Consider the following 8874-nt stretch of genomic DNA (forward strand, 5'->3'; position numbering starts at 1 on the left):
TCCGCAGGATGTTCTCAAATACAAGGGGAACTGCCATCTCCAACCGAAGAAACTTCTGATATTGAAAACATTCCCTCTACCACAGTTGGTGATCATCTACAACCCCATCTACATGTATGGACGAAGGACCACCCACCAGGTCAAATCATTAGCAACCCATCCGCATGTATCCAGACTCGATCTTGCAAGTACTTATCTGATCATTGTCACTACGCAGTATTTATGTCCTCAGTTGAGCCTCGATCGATCAAAGAAGCATTACAAGAACCTGATTGGATATCCACAATGCAAGAAGACTTCTGAATTCAAAAGAAAGAAAGTGTGGAAGATTATCCCGAAGCCACACGGTCACACCATTGTTGGTACTAGATGGGTATTCAAAAACAAGCTGGATGAATCTGGTGTGGTAGTGAGAAACAAAGCAAGGCTAGTTGCGAAGGGCTACAGTCAACTTGAAGGTGTTGACTATGATGAAACGTATGCTCCGGTGGCACGAATGGAAGCCATCTGAATCTTCTTAGCATACGCAGGCCACAAAAATGTCAAGGTATACCAAATGGATGTTAAGAGTGCATTTCTCAATGGGGAATTAAAAGAAGAGGTTTATCTTCAGCAACCTCCAGGATTTGAAAGTATTGAATTCCCTGACCACTGCTACAAACTTGAAAAAGCAGTCTACGGTCTGAAGCAAGCCCCAAGAGCGTGGTACAAGACTCTCTCTGAATTTCTTGTCTCGCCGGGATACAAAAGAGGAGTAATTGATCCCAATTTATTTAGAAAAGCAAATGGTGACCACCTTATGCTTGTACAAATATATGTGGATGATATCATCTTCGGATCGAATGATCAAGGAACGGTGGATAAATTTGCTAAGCTCATGACCAACAAGTTCAAAATGAGATGAATAGAGAGATTAACTTCTTTCTAGGACTTCAAGTGAAATAAGTTTCGCAAGGGATATTCATTCATCAAGAGAAATACACCACTGAGCTGTTGAAGAAATATTCTATGGACAACTGTTCTTTGGCTAAGGTCCCCATGGCCTTCGGTTATAAGATTTCTGCTGATCCCTCAGGTGAATCTGTTGATCACAAATCTTATAGAGGTATCATTGGCTCTCTGATGTACCTCACTGCTAGCCGACCAGATATAGTTTTTGCAACGGGTGTATGCGTAAGGTACCAGGTTGACCCAAAAGTGTGTCATATGACCGCAGCCAAACAAATACTATGGTACCTGAAAGGAAGCAAGTCTCTTGGTCTATGGTACCCCGCAGGCAATGACTTTAGTCTTCAATCAGTTACCGATGTGGATCATGCCGGATGAAAACTGGATCTTAAAAGCACCTCAGGTGGATGTCAATTTCTGGGTGGAAGACTAGTCAGCTAGTCCTCAAGGAAACAAAATTGTGTATCATTGTCCACCGCAGAAGCTGAATATGTGGCCGCAGCCAGCTGTTGCTCTCAAGTCTTATGGATGAAAACACAACTGTTAGACTATTGATACAGAATGCTGCGGATACCAATTTACTGTGACTCTGAAAGTGCTATAGAAATTTCTCACAATCCTATTCAACACTCTAAGACCAAACATATTGAACTATGGTATCACTTCATCAAAGACCACATCCTGATAGATAAGATTGAACTAATTTTTGTCCATTCTCTTGAAGGGATTGCTGATGTCTTCACAAAGGCACTTGACTCTACAAAGCTCAACACTTTCTTACAAATGTTAGGAATGATGAATCCGGACCCTCGATTCTTCTTGAATTCATAGGTACCGCAGACCATCCTTGGTCTCTATTGCGGCCCTAACTGAAAGTTACTTATAATAAATGGTTTTGGTATATCCTGTGTACCGCAGTCTATGTACCACAACCATATATTATATTTATCCTTCATTAGTCCTTCTTCTTTGTTATTACTAACTTATTGTACAAGTGCTATCCTCAGCTTCTTCTACTGCAATCATATATCTACCCATCCGCATTGGCAAAGGACCCATCCGCAATGAAGTTTCCATCCGCAATCATAATTTCTCAACTAGTTCATTAATTCTTGATTCATGGTGTGCTATTTAATGATCCTTCATTAAAACATTAGATAAAAACATTCCTTGAGAACTGTCTCATTCTCCTTTTTATAAACCTTGTGTCAGACCTATTTTAGCTATGATGACAAAAAGAACGTTTTTCCATAAACACATCCTTAATCTGTTTTTTCCTCATACCCAACACGTCCCATCCGTTACAACTTCTTTTCTCTCACCACACGATCACCTGACGTGATGATGTACGCTTGATTTTTCATTAAATGCAAATCCTTTTTTGGTAAAACTAAAAAAAAAAATTTAAACCGTTTCATATTATGTGGCTGAGATTTAATTTCCAATTCAAAAGATTCCCCACAAATGACCTTTTACCTTATCCTTTCTTTTTACCTAGGGTAAAAAATAGTTACTGTTCAAATTCGTCCCTATATAAACCCTTCTTCTTCCCCAAAACCACTTTATGCTCTCTGAACATTGAATCTTCCCTCTCAAATTCCTTCAAACACTCTGTTTTCTACTCTTTCTCTCAAGCTCCTACAATGGTGAAATCTGGTATATCCAAGAAACAATCCATGGCATCTGGATCAGTGAACCCTACTGGTTCAGACTCTCCCACGATTGCTTTAAGCAACTTAAGAGCAGTGTTCGAAGATCATTCATCCTACAATGCTCCAATCAAGCTGATGATTAAGTTTCTGAAGAATCACCCCCTGTTTGGCCCCTTCGATGCTTTCACAGACGTTTTCCCAATGTCAACCCTTTTCAAGTGTGCCTTCTCAGCCTATCGCCCACTCGAAAACCCACAAGAAGTTCATCTTAACCTGGTTAACGATTCTTTGGTCATTCTGTCCAAAGAAAAGTTTCTTTCTGCCATTAACCTCCTTGTTCAGCCCTCCATCAAGTTTTTCACCCCATCCATGGCGGACGTTACTTCTGCACTTTACCAAATGGGATATCAGAAGAAGATTAAAGGAATTGCGGAATTCAAGAAAAACCAACTGCCTGTGGTCTGGCAATTCGTTTGCCATTTCGTCATCCACAGTCTATCCGGTAGAATTGGAGGCACAGATAATATGAGACTCAAACTTGTAGAGTTGGTGTTGAGTATCTTCACAGGTCATGACGTGAACTACAGGCAGATCCTATGTGACGACTTTCTTCAAGGGAGAACCCAACCGAACTCACTTTTGCAAGGTTCTGGTTCCTCTGCATTTCAGACCTTAATGCGGATGCAGGGATCAACATGGGCAGTGACATCAACTTCTTTTTCACCAAGGATCTCAAAAGGTATAATCACTCATCTGATCAATCTATTTTTGGACAAATTCGAAGACTTCCTACCCACATGCTTTCCACTCTTGGTCTTGAGAATGCTGATGTCTCAGATCATATTGAGGCTACAGAAGGTATTGCCCCATACCTTCCTACCCCGCCTCTTCAAAATCCATCCGAAATCATTAACTCTAAAGGCACCGCAGTCCCTTCTTCCACCACTCTCTCCAATCTTTCTAAAAGAAGAAAGAAATTGGCCTCCAAGAAGAAACAAAGAACTCCCAAGAAGGATGCTCCCAAAACTACCGCATCCTCCAAGAAACGTAAAACCAAGCCAACCATCACCATACATGACAGTGACTCTAATGAGGATACGCAACCAATTGCCATTCTTAAGAAAAGAAAAACCAATTCCATTGGCCATATGTGCGACCGGACAGATACCTCAGACTCTCAAAAGGCCCCGGTAGTCCTTGGGGTGGCCGCATACCCATTCAACACCACCATCAAATACCAATCAAGATCAGAGAGTGAGTATGATTCACCACATCATGGAGACTCCCCCCAGTTCTATCCCAAGAGGATAATACTGGTTCTCGCCCTAAGGTCTCCAGGGCTTCCCGACTGCATTTCTTTTCACCTGAGGAGTTGAACTCCATCCGCTTGAACGTAACCCATACACTTCAAACACCTTCCCAACTGCATGGCACTTCTTTCGCCCATGTCGGAACTGAGCCGAGGCCAAACTTGACTACGGGTCAAGGAGACCGAGGAAGCTCGGGAAATCCTACTCTACTTACATCTGTAACAGGTGGTTTAGGCACGGTGAGCACAAATGCGCAAGGATCCGTGGACTCGAAGGACACTTAGGTGCGATACAAAGGATTTGACAGTGAAGACTCGAACGACTCTTGGTTGAACTACAATCCGGTATCTGAAGCCGACATTCAGAAATATGCCGCTTTCCGTAGGGCATTCGAAGCATGAAAAGATAAAGAAATCAAGCAACAGCAGCAGAAGGAGCAAGAAATCCAAGTTATGGCTAAGTATTGGGCAGATGCAATTAACAATGCCAATACCGTAGCCACCATATTGAAAGTTCCAGACTGGATGTCTGAGATGGTCGAAACTCTCCACAAGGCTCAGGAAGCAACTGCTGATCAAAATAATTCCAAAGTTCCTCCCACTCCCACTGTCCAAGAATCACAAGACGAGGAACCGTAATAGAAGTAAGCTCTGTTCCCACCTTCGGTCTCGATGATGCTGATCTACAAGAGGTAAAAAAAACCTCTCCCTCTGATGATGATCTTATGATGTTTGATGAAGAAGAAGAATCCAGTGGCTCTCACCATTCAACTTCAAATACCAAAGAGAAGAAGAAAAAGAAGAAGAATGCTGTCACTCGGAAAGAATTTTTGAGCCTACAAGCAAAGGTTGATCAAATCCTTGTTGCGGTCAAGCCAACTCAACCACAACCAGAAGACACCCCCAGACCACAGTCATTGATTGAACGGATAGAGCGCTTGGAAACTCGTGAGAGATTGGCTGCTGAGCGTATCTCTCTCAAAGTAGAAATGGGAATCCGGTCCCTTGACAACAATCGACAAGCAGATCACAAGGACTTCATGGCTGCTGCGTAACACCTCATCTCTGAGGTAACCACAATCAAGAAAGACCTTCATGTAGCCATTGCGGATCAAGCCTCCCAATCTCAAAAGCTAATCGATGAGACTCACACTGCCTATGAGTCCACTATCTCAGTCCTTTAAGCTACAATCAACCGCCTACAGTGATCTTTGTCCACAAATTTCCATGGCCCCGAAATCCTTCAACTCACCAAGGAAATTTACCAGATGCTCTTCCACTCCACCATCCCCAACAATCAACAACTGGCAGATGCCCTCAAAGCTCAATTTCAAGAAGTTTTTGCCAAAGTTGTTTGCCTTCGAAACTGGCTTGAGGAGGCTCCTGGGTTGCTTTCCTCAAGAGGGGGAAATGAAGAAGAAGTCCATCACTCTAATCACTCCATCTCACAACATCAAAGTGCCCCCATCATTACAGAAAAAATTCCTACACCGCAACCATCTCATCATACTCCACCTCATAACACTCCACCGCAAGAGGAGATCACTCATGAGAAACCAGAGACTCCCCCTCACTTCAAAAATCATGCGGAGCACATGTCCTCTCCAAGATCAAATGACTCTCCTGTCACCACCCAAAGGAAAAATATTGGAAAGCAGCTAAACTTGTGGAGCTCATATGGAGATAATGCGGTTTTGGTACTATCATGGATGAATCCTTGATAAACTCTTGGATCAATCCTCACCGCAGACTGCTGGATGACGATTACAGACCTCACCTCACCTATGTTGAACCCCCTCCAGATGGCTACTGGGATGTCCCAATCTCTCCAAATGCCAAATACTTCACAATATTTGAGCAATTCGACCGCAGCCTTCCAGACCTCAAAAGATTGCCAATGGAATTTGAGAGACTGAGTCTTTTTTATGCTAAGCATGCTTCTCCCATTGAGAAAATATGGTTTAATGATAGACCATCCGCAGTCAAGAACTACAAGATTCGGAAGTTCAAGAAGGCTGACTTCATCTAGTATACCCTCACTAGAAGGGAACATAACTATGTCCGCACCCAAGCTGACTTCCTCTGTATGAATCTGGAATAAGTCTTTCTCATTGCAAAGGTGTTTTAGAACAAGTCGGAGAAGCACCCAAAGATGAAGATTGCGCTTGAAAGGGCTAATACCTTTTTAAAGGAAACGGTCTGTGATTTTGCTAAAATTGACGCCGACATCTACCCCACCATTGCCAAGAAAATTGATCTGCCACCACTCGACCTTGCACCAATGCCTACCGAAGGCTATGAAGAAAGATTCGTAGGTACAACCAACTTCCCTGAACTCGGAGTCATTTTCTAAAGGAAAATCGATAATGTCAAATACTTCATTCCTATGACTGCCATGCATCGCCTCACCAGGAAGCAACTTTATATGTGCCGAACCGCAGTTGGAAAATCAAAGCACACTACTGCAGAAGTCAAGTTCGAGATTTTAAGGAGAATCATCTGGTTGGAAAACATCAGGAAGTTTTGGTGGATCCTGATCAAGTTTCTTAAACTTGATAGATGAACAAAAGTTAAAGAGGTCACTTAGGGGGAATTTGTTAAATCATAAAAAGTGACCCTCTTGAACTTCAGCTACCGCAGCCGACAAGCACCCGCAGTCAAGCTCCTTCATCAGCAACCGCCTCTGGAGTCTCTACCTACCGCAGTCACTCTTTGTTACTTAGTTCATTTTTTCTTACTGTACTCCTCTCTACTGTCCAGTATGCCTTCCATAGCTACTCTTAGAGAGTGAATCTAATGAACTCCTTGAGTCTATATAAATAGAGCTCATTCTCTTGTATTCATTACGCATCTATTATTCTGAATATACATCTCTGAAGTTATCTTTTCTATCTCTCTCACTCACACTTCTTACTCTCACATAACCTATTATAATCTCTCTTCGAAGCAAGTCTTTTGTGACTTAATCACTAAGTTTGATCTCACTTATTAACTTGGCTTGAATGCATTCCTCGTTATGAATCAACTTAGGTGTATACTTGATATACCAATTGTTGTCATTTCCATTTCTTTACTTTTCCGCAACTAACTCTCTAACCATCTAACTCTAAATATTATTGTTGAGCTTTTAGATCCTTCGAGATTAACTATTCCGCAATATACTTGTTCTAACTTTTGTTCAAGTGTGTCTCAAAGTTTTTCTCTCAACACCTTGATACAGTTTGTAGTGGGTTAAAATTAGATTTGAATAATTGTTGCTACTCGTCTGATATGGTGAGAAATATTATTTCCTTTCACAGTTTGTATGAACAAGGTTTTACCTTTTCTTTTAATAATGAAATTGGTTCAATAAATGCTTACTTTAATGGCATATTTTATTTTGAAGCATTACCTTGCAATGGAATATATGAAACTGTGATGGTCGTAGATAACTTAGGAAATAATGTGTTGCATATTGATTCATCCAATGATTTGGATAAAGCATGCTTATGGCATTGTCGTCGTGGACATGTCAACAAGAAGCGCATAGCCCAACTCCAAAATGATGGAGTGTTGAAATCATTTGACTTAAAGTCGGATAACACTTGTGAATCTTGTTTACTTGGAAATATGACTAAGTCACCCTTCATTGGTTCTTGTGTAAGGGGTGAAGGTTTTTTGTACCTCATACACACCGATGTGTGTGGACCCTTCAAAACCGCCACAAGGGATGCTAACCGCTTTTATGTGACTTTTACTGATGATTACAACATATATGGCTATGTCTACTTAATCAAGCATAAGTCAAAAACCTTTGAAAAGTTCAAAGAGTTTAAGCAAGAAGTGGAGAATCAATTAGGCAGGAAGATAAAGATGCTTCGATCCGATCATGGAGGAGAGTATCTTAGTATTGAGTTCCACAACTATCTTAAGGAATGTGAAATTGTCTCACAATTGATGCCACCTAGGACACCACAGCTTAATGGTGTAGCTGAGAGGCGCAATCGAACCTTGATAGACATGGTTCATTCCATGATGAGTCGAGCTTCATTACCTATCTTATTTTGGGGGTATGCCTTAGATACTGTTGCCCATATCCTTAATCTAGTCCCAACTAAAAAGGTTGCTAAAACACCTTACGAAATGTGGACAGGGAAGGTTCCCTCATTAGCACATATCAAGGTTTGGGGTTGTGAGGTTTTTTTAAGATGAGAGACTCACGACAAGCTTGAACCTCATAGTGAGAGATCTATTTTCATCGGCTACCGACATAAATCCTTTGGATATCTCTTCTATAGACCGAGTGACAACATACAGGTAATCATAAAAATCTACCAATCTAACAAATCACTACAATATACCAATTTCCTACACAGAAGGAGACATACTGCAGTACAAAGTATAGCGATAAAACTCATCTCCCAGTCTAAAAGATAACAATAATAATCACCAAACCGATAACCAAATCTATGGCTCACCAATACATCAAATAAGGTCCAATCTTCAAACTACAACCCAAAACCCCAATTTTAACCTGGAATCAAACTAGGTCAAATTCAACGGTCAATGGTCAAAAAGTCAATGGTCAACTATAGTCGACCTACTCTCAATGTAGCATGCAGCTCTGCGCCCATAATATAGCTCGAGGTGGTAAATGGGAAAAATCAGAGCTATGCCCAACGTAAGGCAGATTATGCCCAACGTAGCTCCTTGGTGACCAACTTAATCATTAAGCCCCAAAAACTGAAGATTAGGTCCTTATACTTTCAGATTTATATTAAATGGACGTCTTAATGGATAAAGTGTCATGGTTTATCCGTTTGCATGGTCACATGGAGGACAAAACAAAAAACTAAGTCCATAAAGTTATCTATTGCTTAAGGACTCATGCATGGATGGATGAGAGTGACCAAGATCTCATTTAAATGATTAGGAATAACTCATACTCATATAAAATAAGGTTATGGGGACAAAAGAAAGGAATTC

The sequence above is a fragment of the Lactuca serriola genome, chromosome 8, assembly GCF_051521515.1.
Source record: "Lactuca serriola cultivar US96UC23 chromosome 8, Lser_US96UC23_V15, whole genome shotgun sequence".
NCBI lineage: Eukaryota > Viridiplantae > Streptophyta > Magnoliopsida > Asterales > Asteraceae > Lactuca > Lactuca serriola.